Source organism: Haemorhous mexicanus, chromosome 25 (assembly GCF_027477595.1).
Source record: "Haemorhous mexicanus isolate bHaeMex1 chromosome 25, bHaeMex1.pri, whole genome shotgun sequence".
Taxonomy (NCBI): Eukaryota; Metazoa; Chordata; class Aves; order Passeriformes; family Fringillidae; genus Haemorhous; species Haemorhous mexicanus.
In genome coordinates, this window is record NC_082365.1 from 744,477 (window position 1) to 758,224 (window position 13,748).

General features: G+C 52.2%; 1 long non-coding RNA gene across 1 annotated transcript; it reads right to left on the reverse strand.

Annotated features, from left to right (window-relative positions):
- Positions 1-8,024: 8,024 nt before the first annotated feature.
- Positions 8,025-11,966, reverse strand: LOC132338361 (uncharacterized). The gene is made up of 2 exons (XR_009489436.1): positions 11,772-11,966; positions 8,025-9,117 (listed from the first exon to the last, which is right to left on the reverse strand). It is a non-coding gene; the product is annotated as an uncharacterized LOC132338361 (long non-coding RNA).
- Between the last annotated feature and the right edge of the window lie 1,782 nt (positions 11,967-13,748).

Sequence of the window (13,748 nt, forward strand, 5' to 3'; positions counted from 1 at the left end):
TGGGTTTTCCCTCGGAGTGGGGCAGGGTGTGCTCGCTGCCCCCTCTCCTGGAGCAGCAGAGTGCCCAGGGCTCTGAGCAGCTGCGCTCACCCCAGAAAATTCCAGAACACAGGGGATCCCAGAACAGCACAGAGCAAAGCCACGTGCTCCAGCCCTGTCATCAGCTCAGAGGTTTAACAGCATCATCCTTCACCAATCAGAATAATTAAACAGCCTCATTATTTTAAATATTCATCGAGGCCAGATTCCATGTTTGGCTTTCTTGGTCAATTTGGTTCTTGCTAATCTGAGGGAAAGAAAGAATGTTCTCTAGTGCTTAATTTGCATTAAAAACACTATAATTTGTAAGTAAATTGGAAAGCTTTTAAGTGAAGAGGGAACATCAGTGACTTGACAGTCAAAGCTCTCCTTTGTTTTTCAAGCACAATGTTCCAGAAAGATGCTCTTCCTTTCTTGGAATTACACGGCATGAGAACGAGCCTTGTAATTGTTCATTAATCCGCGGTCATTAGGAGACCCGGGAAAGGAGCACAGCACTGAAAACCGAACCCGAAGCAGGCGCTGCTCCACCAGAAGAGTGATTTGGAGTGTCTCAGCTTGCCGAGGGGGGTGAATGCTCAGGAGAGCTGCGGGCGGGAGGGGCCGGGACGCTGCTGCCTCTGTCCAGAGGGTTTTCCAGGGAAAGCCTCTCCCCGTGCTGAGCCCTGCAGCCCCCGGGGCTTCTCCCCCTCCAAGCTGAGCCTTTCCCCTCCCCGCGGAGCTGAGGAGGGCCCGGGGGGCGCTGAGACCCCAGGCTGGCTCGAAAGGATGTGCAGATCTGTCCCCAAGAGGGGCCTTTCCTTTCTATCTGAGCAGCTGGCAAAGGAACCCAGCTGAACTGCTCTGGGCTCAAGAGATGCCCAAGGAGCCAGGCTCCACTTTTCTTCCTTTTCTGGAGCACCTGATTGTGTGGATATTCCTTTAAACCCCCTTTTCTCTCTCGTATTTAAGATGTTGCTGTCTTTGTTGCTTCCACCTCTTTATTTAGGAGGAGGAGGAGGGGAGAGGAGGGATAAAGGCAGCAGAGGAGCTGATTTCAATGCAAATCTATTGTTCATAATTGCAGTTTTAAAATCTTCTCAACCTTCAGCTGAACAATGATAAAAGAATAATGGCTGTGAATTATTAGCTGTTCCACTTACCTTCAAAATAGTTCTTACTGTTGTGATACTTGGCTATATTTATTACTGTACTTCTTCCTTTTGTAATGAGCTTGTGCTTCTTGTGGCCTTAATTTTCTTTTTGGACCTCTGCTCATGCTGCATCTGTATTTTTGTTAGGGATATCCAGGGCTAAAATCAATTAAAAATCTCTTCCATGCTTCCAGAGTAATTAGATAATTTCCCCATTGCTCTGATTCCAGGCCTGCCTGATTAAGGTAACAAGTATTCATATAAAAATGGAGCAAGGCAGTGAGATTGGAGAGTTTTTATTGCTCTGCTGGAGGTGTCTGCACACAGGTGGGCTCGACCCTGAGCTGAGAAGTTCCTCGTGGCACTGAAATCCAAGTTTCTGCCAGCTGTGGCTGTCAGAGAGTGAACAGAGAGCAGCTGGACTGGAGGCAATGGTTCACCCCCCTTGTGCAGCACTTCACCCCCTTGCTGTGTTTTCTGCACAGGAATGGCCTCTGGTATGGGATGAAGGGAATCCATCCCCAGGGATTCTCACCTTATGGATGCAAATGTCTGACTCTGGATAAACTCTCAGTGCAGAGGGAATTCTTCATTTTTATTTGATTTCTTTCTTTTTTTTTTTTCCTTTGGAAGTGTTTTGAGATTTACAGGCAGCTATGAAAACCTCTCAGGAGGAAAAGGAGTGATTTGAATTGCAGTAAATAATAAGAGAGAGAGCTGAGGCTCCCAAATCTGCCTAAAGCCCCCAAGGCCCAGGCTTTGCTCCCCCCAGGCTGGGTGTTAAAGGTGTCAAACCCCTTTCCCTGAAGCCCTGGCTGTGTTTATCTGCTGGGGCACAGCCGGGATGGATCTGCCTGCCCCTGTCCAGGGGCCAGTTCACCTCCCTGGTTCCTGCTGGGTCCTGGAGTGGGAGAGCTTGGATGGGAAGGGTGGCTGAGTGCTGGGGGATTGCTGAGGTGCCAGCAAATCCCCCATCTCCTTCTGCTGATTCCCTGAGCTTGGGACAGCGTGGGAGCCGGAGGGTTGGTTAAGGACACGCAGGTGGAGGGAGCTCTCTAAGGCGCTCTCAGCACTCCCAAAGGGGCAGCAGAAGTCTCATCCCCATCCCGAGGGCAGCACCAGGCTGCTCAGGGATGACCAGGGAGAAAATTCATCCCTGGGTGCAGCAGGATCCTCCCCTGAGCCCCCGAGGCTCGGCTCGTTGTCCTGACTAAACCCTTACACCAGCCCGGGATGGGCTTAGGCCGGCGGGAGAGGAGGAAAAGCCCGACTCATCTTGGGGAGGAAGAGCCCGACTCACCCTGGGGAGGAAAAGCCCGACTCATCTTGGGGAGGAAGAGCCCGACTCACCCTGGGGAGGAAGAGCCCGACTCATCCTGGGGAGGAAGAGCCCGACTCACCCTGGGGAGGAAGAGCCCGACTCACCCTGGGGAGGAAGAGCCCGACTCACCCTGGGGAGGAAAAGCCCGACTCACCCTGGGGAGGAAAAGCCCGACTCACCCTGGGGAGGAAGAGCCCGACTCACCCTGGGGAGGAAGAGCCCGACTCATCCTGGGGAGGAAAAGCCCGACTCACCCCGGAGGGAGGATCCCCCAGGAAAGCCCTGCACCTCTGCTCGGCTGGCACCGGCTCTCCACGGCTGCTGAGCACGCCCTGCATGCTGAGGACAAACACGGACTTGTCAAGGATGTGATTGCTTTTCCTCGGCTGCCTGAGGAGTGTTAGAACCTATTGCTTGTGACAATGCACCTCAATTAGGTCTTAAAATCAGCACTACACGCTCTGTGAAACCCGAGGAGTGTGGTGGATTCCTCGGAGGACTGAGCTGCTCGACTTCAGCTTAAGGATGATGTTTCTCCACAAGGGAGTCACCAGTCACAATAATTACATTGCTGTCTTCTCATAATATGATTTATTTAGATGTTGCCGTATGAATTAATTCTCTCTAATTGCTGCTCTTCTCACTGTAAATCAAGGTTTCTTGCTTTCTGGAGAGTAGTGAACATGATCCTACACTGAAGTAATTAGTCCAATTAGAAAGGAAAGCAGATGTGGAAAACCAATTACTTTCAGGAATATGTCTGCTCCTCTGTAGTCCAAACGCTGTTCAATCAAAGTGTAACAGCAGTTTAATAAAACATTGTTTTATTCATAAACTCCATCCAGCGGTGAGACTCCACCTGCTCTCTGGAGGAGCCACTTTGGAGCAGCTTTGAGGCTGGGGAGCTTTCTTCAGAGCTGCTCCTGCTCCTCAGGCTCCAGGGAGAGAACAAAGTGGTCAGCACACGATGTGCCCCGATCCCAGTCACTGAAGAGCTGCTGTTACAAAGAGAAGGCAGAGGAGGAATTGTTGAACTCTGGGCACCAGCAGGGACTGTTCAGATTACAAGCAGCAGCAGCAAGGTTCCCCCAGTCCCTCCCGGCCAGAGGAGCTGTTAAACCTGAGCTGGTGGCCAGCCTGGAGAGCCGTGAGGAGCTGCCCGTGTCTCTCACTGAGAGGGGCCAGCCTGCAGTGCCTGGGCCAGCAGCTCTGCAGGGCTTGGTTCTGACTGAGCTTCCACAGGCAGGCAGGACCCTGGGAGGCCAGGAGAGGTTCTGTGCTGCCCTGTGCCTGTCCTGCTCTGAGGCAGGGTTTGGTACCAGAGGATGCTCCTTGTTAGCAGAGAGAAGGAGTCAAACCCCGAGTGTGCTCTCTAATTAACTGTGTAGTGATGATGATGATGGTGAGGTGGCTGTGCCAGCCCCCAGGGCCAGAGCTGGGCACACACAGCTCCTGTGTCACCAAACCACGGCCCAGAGGCCTCTTGGGGTTTGTTTTCTGGGTTCTTCATTAAAATACCTGCAGAGGAGTTTTGCACTGGAGATTCACCCATCTATTTTCCTCTATCTGCTGCATGGAAGACAAGTGTTCTCATAATTGGGCCATTAAAGGAGGTGTTGAAATGTTACTAATTGTCAAAAGCAATTAAGTATGGCAACATGTCACAGGTAAATTAACGAGGCTCCAGGTGTTTCCAGCAAATTGCAGTTCTGTGGGTGTAAAACACTCCCAGTCTTCTCTGCTCTTGTCTGTGCAGTTTTGGTGTGCTCTGATTTGGGGTTTGGCATTCACCAAAACTCTCCTTTTGCTGTTGAAAAGTGCAGGAGAACACTCAGAGCCCCTGCAGCCACTTCTGAAGGCAGGCAGGGATCCCTGTCCCCTCTCCCTCGCAGGGAGCCCAGCAGTGTCCCAAAGTGCCACTGAGGATCTGCAGGGTTTGAACCCCAGACTGAACCCCGTGGGTGTCTGTTCCTTGTTCTGCTCCCCATGCCCACCCAGAGCTCCCCCGTTTGGGGTGCCCTGCAGCTGCGGCAGCGCTGCCACCCCGCTGGCACCGTGCCCTGCCTCTGTCCCTGCCGGGGATGCTCGCAGAGGGTGGCACTGTCACCAGGCTGTCATTACCAGCCTTTGTTCCTGTTCTGCTCCCCGGCACGGCCCGGGATTGTGTGCATGTGCACAGCCTGTTGGAGGGAGGGCGGAGCCCTAATTGTATATTATTAAAATATTATGATTTTTTCCCCCCTTCCAAGCTGTGGCACCTCCCCACGTCTGGTGCAGCTGGCTCCGACTGGCACTTGCAAGGTTGTCCTCCAGGTGCTGCATCAGAAATCTTTTGACACAGTGTCAGTAATTAAGTGTACAATTAAGAGAATGTCTGCAATTAAGTTCAATCAGTCAGTCAATCAAATCTACATTTGTAAAGGGTTTCTAAAGGGCCTCTCATCCAAACCCATCCTCGGCTTCTGCGCTGGGCTCAGTTAACACCAGACAAGGCAGCGTTTATGTGAAGCAGCTCCAGGGGCTGGAAGGTTTGTAGTGCAATGCTGTTGGAGGCCTGGCTGCCTCCTCAATCAAAACTGGCTTTAAGTGAGGCATTGAGGCACAACACTGAAATGTAACCATTAACAAAGCTGAAAACTCGTGGCTTTTCCAGCAGTGTGTCTCCCTGGGCTTAGCAGTGTAATTCCTCACCTTGTTTCCTCTGGGGAATACTCAGGAAGGACAGCTATTCTGCTGGAATCAGCCAGCCTGGTTCTGTGCTCTTTCAGGCATCCTTCAGCTCCTGACAGCTCCGATTTTCCCAGGAGGCTGCAGTGGGTGAGCACTCACTGCTGTTGTGCTGCCCAGTCAGTGAACCTGGAGTGGGAACTGCCCTGCTTAGAGGTTATTGTTTGTGTTATTATTTGGGTTATTATTTGGGTTACTATTTATGCTATTCTTTGTGTGATTATTTTCCTCCAACAGAGCAGGGGTACCTGTGCCTGAAGGCTTTCATCACCTCAGTACAGCCAAGGAGTTGCACACACCCTCCCAAGGAAACCTGCCCCAAACCCAGTCCTGTCAGGGGTCCTCCAGCTCTCCCTCACCGAGCTGCAGTGGCAGAAACTGTTCAGGGTTTGGTGCCCCAGGAGCAGCAGCACAGGGCACTGGGGGTGAGGTGCCCCAGGAGCAGCAGCACAGGGCACTGGGGGTTTGGTGCCCCAGGAGCAGCAGGGGAGGGCACTGGGGGTTTGGTGCCCCAGGAGCAGCAGCACAGGGCACTGGGGGTGAGGTGCCCCAGGAGCAGCAGGGGAGGGCACTGGGGGTGAGGTGCCCCAGGAGCAGCAGCACAGGGCACTGGGGGTTTGGTGCCCCAGGAGCAGCAGCACAGGGCACTGGGGGTTTGGTGCCCCAGGAGCAGCAGGGGAGGGCACTGGGGGTGAGGTGCCCCAGGAGCAGCAGGGGAGGGCACTGGGGGTGAGGTGCCCCAGGAGCAGCAGGGGAGGGCACTGGGGGTGAGGTGCCCCAGGAGCAGCAGGGGAGGGCACTGGGGGTGAGGTGCCCCAGGAGCAGCAGGGGAGGGCACTGGGGGTGAGGTGCCCCAGGAGCAGCAGCACAGGGCACTGGGGGTTTGGTGCCCCAGGAGCTCCCTGGTGCTGGAGCAGACCCTGCTGCTGGCACTTGTTGGCTGCTGGGCGCTGATGTCACTGCTGTCCCCTGAGAGGAGCCTTCCCTTGTCTGAACTGCCAGATCTGTATCACCAGCTGCTCTCCAAGGCCTGGGAATATTCAGTCTCTAGACTGCAGACATTGCTCCAAAGAGTAACTGGAGGGTTTTTCCTGTCTCTGGTGCTCCGTCAGTGTGAGCAGCAAGCCGTGGTTGCTTTGATAACGAGCTTGCATTTACACAGCACCTGTCAGCTTGAAGGGAGCTCTGCTAACTCAGCCCGAGCTGACAGAGCCTTGTCCACGCTCAGCACAGCTCTGCCAGCCTGGCTGCTGGCTCGTTATGAGCCTTGCTCCAGTGGATGGAAAGCTGTTACCCAAAGTGTCCTTCAGACAGGGAAAAAGAACAAGTGGATGAGGAATATGTGCCTTGTGGGGCTGTAAATGTCCCCAGCACGTCTTTCATGCCCAGCTTTATTTGTGTCCTCAGCCCCCGGCCTCTCCTGCCCTGCAGAGGGAGGGAAGGCAAGAGTGCTCCAATGGATCTTCAGCAGAAGCGTAGAATTCTGCCCTCCACACCTGGGGCAAGGCAGGACCCCTTGTTTTATTGATTTTAGCTGGTAAATACACAAAGCTGCGTGGTTTTCATCCACTTGTGCTTGACATGTGAGACTTACCCTGGTGCATTTGGACTCCTGGTTTTGCTGGAAGGATAACAAAGGAAGAAAGCTCCAAATTCTTCCCAGTGTCCTTGTCACCCACCACCAGAGCTGCAAAGAGTGGCTTGCTGAGCTCTCAGAGGCTCTGAGGGAAAGCCCTTCAGGAAAAGGAGGTGTTAAGGGCTGGGCTGGACAGGCTCTGAGCAGCCTGGGATGGTGGGAGGGGTTGGAAAGTACAGCCTTGAAGAACCCTTCCAAACCAAAGCATTCTATGAAAAGCTCCCAGGACTGCTTTTGGTGGTGATTAACTTGAAGAGATGAAGGATTGGGTGGACAGGAAAGCACAGAAAACTGCAGCAGGGCAGGGCTGGCCAGAGTCCCATTTGCAAAGCTCTTGTGCTCGGGGCTGCAGCTGGAATGGTTTGGGTGGAACTCGAGGGAGAGCTCAACACTGAGCAGGGAAACCTGGTTTGGGGGACATTGACCGGGAATGGCTCTGGGAATTACAGAGAGACTGCCACTGCTGAGAGGGAGAGCTCAGCACCAGGGCAGGGGGAGCTGGTGGCTGTGGCTTTGCAGGGAGCAAAGGCTCCTGTGCTTGTAGGAAAACCCATCAGCAAGTGGCTCCTGAATGCTTTTCCAAACAGTCAGAGAGAAGGGGCACGCAGCTGAGAAATAACACAGGACAATAAATTCCTGAAATCTGCTACTAAATCTATCAAGGTGAATAATACATCCTGATGGGAGCGAGACATTATTTGCTTTTTTTTGTTTTAAATTTGCCAGATCTCATTTTTTTTTGCATTTGTCTCAGGGAGGTGAGGACTTGGAAAAGGCAATTACAACTGGTGAATGATTAGCTTTAGATGTGACACATTTATGCATCAAATATGTTTAACTGCATTAACCTTCAAGGAATTTACACTGACACCTTGAAAGATCTATCCTGTGCTCAGCCTGAAAAATCTGAGTTCTCCCTCAACTTCCATCTTATTTACACGAATTTTATTACAAAATAAATGGATCTAAAATATTAATGGAGTTTTTACAGGTTCTGAAGGAGGTGTGGAGTTGGAGGGAAGCAGGCACCACTGGGCATTCTGTAGGGAGAGATTTTTGAGGGGATGCACTGGTGCCAGTGCACTGAAGCAAGGTTAGTTTCTGGTTTCTTCCCTGGCTGTCCCTTCCTGGAGGGAAGATGACTGAAAGGATGAGGTTACACAGCTCATTTATCCACTTTAGGGTTTAATTTCCTGCTAATAAGGTATTTAAACCTTCCAGAAAGCAGCTTGTGGTCTTTGTAGACTTTTAATCTTTACACATTATGCAGAAAGGAAGCACATGCTGGCGGAGGGTGCTACTGGGGATTTTCAGGAGAGGCTCAGGGTGCTGCAGAGCTCCTCGTGCTGCTCCTCTCCTCTCCCCTCTGCCTGGCGCACCCCCGTTCCCAGGGCTGTCCCACTGCAGGGCAGCAGCTCCTCGGTGCTGGCTCAGCTCCATGCCTCTTGTGCTTCACTCCACTGAAATCTGGTTAGCTACGAGACAGACTCCGGTGGAATGAAGGACAACAGAACCCATGGACGTCCTTCCTCACTGCCCTCGGAGCACGGGCGGGGTTGGGGAGCTCGGGGCCCTGGGGGAAGCCCGGCTGGTCAGGCGTGTGTGCAGGTGTGAACTCGGTGCTCGGAGGGGTTCTCTGGGCTGAAACCCTCGCTTTCCTCCCCCACACATCCCCGTGCACACCTCTGGCATTTAGCCTGGAACAACGCAGCCACTTGGGACACTTTGTCCCGATCCCTGCGGGAGCAGCTGACCCCAGGATGCGCTCTCCATCTCCTGAAGGCCCTCCAGCCACCAGGAGCTTCTGCAAATTAAACGCTCAAGGCGGTTTTGTTGTCTTTTATGGTTTTACAAGGGAGGAGCGACCAGATAATGGCCTGGGTCCCTTCAGCCTTAAACCCCGAATTTACAAACCCCAAGGGATGCCTGGAGGCGATTTTCCTCAAAGTGCCGGAGCTTTTTAAAGACCTCTGGCCATCCTGGGAGTGTGTTAAGGTACTGCTTCCCTTTAGCCGAGATAGGGGAGAGATAATCCCATTAATGCCGGCCCCTCGGGATGTGGGAATTGGGGTTTGCTCCCCTCGGGTGCCTCGTGAAGCCCGGACAGAGCAGGGAACTCATCCCCTGTCCCAGCCAGGCTGCCCCTGTCTCTTCTGGGAGATGGATCCTGGATTTCATGGGATTGCCCTGGGGCACCATCAAGTTTTGAATAGTTAAAAACCCTCTAAAAGGTGTGCAGCCTCTTCCTGAGAGCTTCCCATCTGTGAAAGAGACAAAAATAATGAAAATTAAGACCATTAGGAATATTCCTCCATCAAAGTCAAACCCACTACACATTTGTGCAGTAAAGATATTTCTGAGATTCCTGCAAAGGAATCTGACTATAGGTTTAAATATTTTGCCTTATAGATATGTGCTGGTTTTATCTATGAAATTAATAATTCAGAATAGAATGCATATCCTTAGCATTGCATGTTGCTTCTCCTCTAAAGAGCCACAATCACCAAAACAAATCTACATCAAAACACACAAATCCCATGAATGAAATGGAAATTCTCCACATCCCAGTGAGGAATTGCAAATGGTGTTTCCAGTTTGGGTGGCTTTGCCAAATGAAGGTCCCAGCTCCTTCCTCCTCAGTGCCTGGGAAACCCGGGGCTCTCAGAAGGGTCCAGCTCTGACTTTTGGCAAGTCTCCCACACGCTTGGATAACTTCAGATTTCAAATTTTAATTTGTTTGCACTTCACAGCTTGGGAAAAGAGAGGTTAGGGCGCAAAACTTGCCTTGAAGGCAAACTGAAACGTTTGCCTGCACTTGAATTTAAAAAAAAACCAAACCAACCAAAACCCCAGCCCACAAAGCCCAGTGCGGAGGTGCTGATGGACGATTTAGCAGAACAAATAGTTTGGGGTGTTTCTCTCCCGCTGTTAAAGCAAAGCTGCGCTGCTCGGAGCCTCTCCCCGGCTGTGTCAGGACTTGTCGGGAGCTTTGGGTAAGCCCTGAGAAAGGGTGGCCTAGGCAGGAACCCATCAACCGAAATTCCTCTGTGCAATCCTGCCTTGTTTGAAACGCCTTTTATCAGGCAAGTTCGGACGGGCTCACCCCGCAAATGCCTCCTGCTCAGCTGCGGGGCATTAACCCCTCGGAGCCCGGAACGCACCGAGCCCAGCGCAGGGAGCAGCTGCAGCCCCAGATCATCAAATCCAGGCGCTCATCAGAGAAATCGCACATTAAATCAATGCTAATAAAAACCTGAAATACGAGCTCCACCTCCAACGGCTCCCCTCATCCTGAACGGCCAATTTAAAGTGTGGGGAGCTCGGTTTTATAAATTTTAATGAGATGCCCCTTGATTTTTGCTTTTCGCTGGGGAGAAGTGTTGGGGGTCAGGCTGCAGCTTCACCTGAGCAGCAGCAAAGGTCTGCTGCATCCTCTGAAGGGACAAACCTTCAACTAAAGGTCAGGTAAAATGGTGCTGGACTTCCCTGAACTTTAAAGTGAGCAAACATTGCTCTGTTCTTTGTCTGTGGGGGACCCAAGGGAGATGCTCTGAGCATTGGCTGCACTGAAAGGGCAGGGACGGCACCTTCCTCCCCAGGGATGGCACCTTCCTCCCCAGGGACGGCACCTTCCTCCCCAGGGACGGCACCTTCCTCCCCAGGGACGGCACCTTCCTCCCCAGGGACGGCACCTTCCTCCCCAGGGACGGCAAACTCTGCAAATTCAGTGCCGTGCCCTGCCTGCTCTGACTAGTGCCAGGAGCTCCCCGTCCTGGGGAGAAAGTACAAAATAATTTCTGTGCCTGTGTAGGGGCTCAGCTCTGACCTCGGAATTCCAGAGGCAGCACTTCCCCAGCCCCATCCAGGTGTGGTGCCCAACAAGAGCCTTTGGGCTGGTCCTGCTCATTCAGGGGATCTCATTTTTTCCTGCCTTTCTCAGGCATTACCTGCACATTTCCCCAAATGTTTTCCTTGCAATTGGTTGCTATTTCTTTCAAAAGGGAATTTTCTCTTGGATTTTGAGGAAGTTTTACCCCATAAGAATCAGTTACATTTGAAATTGGCTTTAGCCCTGTGCATTGCACGTGGAGAAGAACCTGATTGCTCAGCAGCACTGAAGTCAAAGCTCCTGATTCTCTCTTGGGAAAGTGAGAGAAGGCTTTTGGACGCTTTTACTGAAACTCAACAGCCAACACAAACAAGAGCTCCACAGAAAGGGGCAGGAGCAGCCTGAGCCCCCTGGTCCCTCTGATCCCAAGGACCAGGAGGGATCTCACCCAAAGGAAGCTTCAGCATCACACAGCACCACACCACAATGACTTTGGGACCTCAGAGACCTTGGCAAACTCAAACTAAAGCAGGTTAAAATTGTCTCCATAAGGCAAATTACCAAGCGTGACTGTTTTCCAAATATTTCACTTCTCAGGATACCACTGGAGAGGGAACAATTTTAAGTGATTCACACAGAAAATCAAGAGAAGAATCAACTGATTGAAAAGAAGTGAAATCCTTACAAATGGTGGCCTGGACAGCAGCTCAGGTCTGGGATTTGTTGCACCAGCACAAGTCCAGAGCAAATGCACAGGTTGTGATTGAACCTGAGTGTTCTTAAACACGTGCCATCAACTGCTGCTTTCAGTATCCATATTGCAACTTAAAATATCCCAGGAACTGCTTAAGAAGTTTTCATTTTTCCTTTCAGAAACCACGTCCTGGCCTCTGCTGCCCCACGGCCAAGGGCAGCTCCTTGCCCTGCACTCCTGCCACAGGAGCAGGGTTAATTAGGACAGCTCGTCAGAGCATCCTGCGCCTGTCTCCCCCAGTCCCCATCCCTGCCCAGCTGGCTCCCGGGCACGCCCCTGCCCCAGGTGTCCCCAAGCCCTCCGGACACGTGGCTGGAGGGTCGCTCACTCACCTGGCTCTGCTGGGCAGGTCCCAATCCCATCCCGCAGCCGCTCCACTGAACTCCAGCCAAAACAACAAAAACAGGCTAGGGACAGGAGAGACTGACCTGGGGCAGTGGGCGAGGGAAGAACGGGGGCTCGCTCAGTGTTTGGAGCAGAATCCGAGGGCGGGGGCCCGGACAGCGCGGTCCCGTCCCAGCCCCTCCCGGCGGCCGCAGGTGCGGCTTTATCCCCGCGCTCACCTGCGGCCGCAGCCAATGGAGCTCCCGGCTCCTCCCTGCCCGGCCCGCCCCGCGCTCACAAAACCTCCCGAACGGCCCCAAAACTCTCCAGCCTGCTCTGCTGCTCCTCATCCTGTACTCCAGGGTCTTGCTTATAGACCTAGCATTAATCCAAAGTGTAGGAGAACATTTACAAGGTGTTCACTTTAATTTTTCCCCATCAATTGCCTTTTTTCAAACTCACCTCTCCATACAAGAAATATTTCATTTTACTTTTCCAAAGCTGTTAAAGAAAGGGGAAATGCGTTGGCTCTAGTTGCCCCACGAGGGGTGAGATAGGGACTGTGATGTAAGCCCTGTGAACGCCCATCATTCAGGTGGCAGAACCTGCCTTTGGGGTATAAGCTTGTAAAGGATTTGGAGAGGAGAACGCTGGGAAGTGCAGGATGCTCTGTCCAAGGGCCTCCACGCACTGGTTTTCATGTCCATTGTAAAAGAATCCCATTTATAGTGGGACTCTTTGTGTTCTGTGAATCTCTGGAGCCTCCTCCTTTCCTTGCCCCTTTATCTCTGCCCTGCTTTGGCAGGGGGTGCCCACCCCTGGCTGGCACTGGGGCTGCCCTGCAGGGTGGGCACAGCTCTGCAGGGTGGGCACGGCAGGGTTTCCTTCCAGGGCTCACCAGGCCAGCCTCGAGGTGCCCGTGCTTTGCATTTAGCAAAAGCATCCTGGGAGGCAGAGCTCTCCTGGATCCTCTAGGTCTGCTCTTCTGCACAAAGGGAAATATTCCAGCTGGTTTGCCCTTCCAGTGGAGGAGGGTGTAAAGAACTAAATTACAAAAAAATTAAGCCTCACTGCCCTTTTGGTTTTCTTTCTGTAGTGCTCACAGTGTACTCCCATTCTTCCACGCTGTTTTCCTTTGCACACGAGTCCTGATTTTCCTTTTGTTTATGGGGTAAATTGGAGTTTCCAAAGCTGGGCTGCTTTAGCAGTGACACAGGTCACAAGGTTTGCTGCTTTAATTTGGGCTGTACTGACTTGCCCTGAGCAGCAGTTTCCAGCACAAGTGCCCACAGTCAGGAATTAAAATCTCTGAGTTTTGCCCACACGTTTCAAGCACAGAGGTGAACACATCAGTCTATAAATGTGCCTCCTGCAGTACCTTCAGAGAAAAGGAAGTCAGTGTTTTTCATGTGAGAAATAAGAACTGAAGGTTATCAGTGTTCATTGCCTGCTTTTATTTTCTCAGGGCTCTGTGAAACCAAGAGCCAAACCTGCCACAATTTTCGCTCTGCACAGTTTGAAGCCGGGACTGTTCTTTCAGATACAAATCTGTCCTTTTATTTGTTTTATCTCCTACTGGAAAATAACAAATACCTTTAAAGTTTACAGCTGCTACTGTCAAGGACAGACAGGGAGGGACTGGCTGGGGCATGGGGAGCTGCAGGAATGTCCTGTTGTTCCATAATACCCAATTATGTCAACTACCCCTTCCTTTAAACTTTCAACACGTCCCCGTTAGGTGGGAAAAGCTGCCAGCACATCATAAAAGTGCTGCTGCAAAGCCCAGCCCTGCTGATGGAAACGTGTCAGGGGATGGAGGCTCTGCCCTGCAGGCTCTGTGAGGCACATTCCACCCCTTGGCTCCCGAGGAGCAAACCTGTGTGGTCTTGAAGCTCTGTCAGCTCTGACCTCTAAATTTGTCCCATAAATGGGATCAATTTACTGGGTCTGGAGGTCTGAGACATCAAACAGGGCCCAGGGAAGCT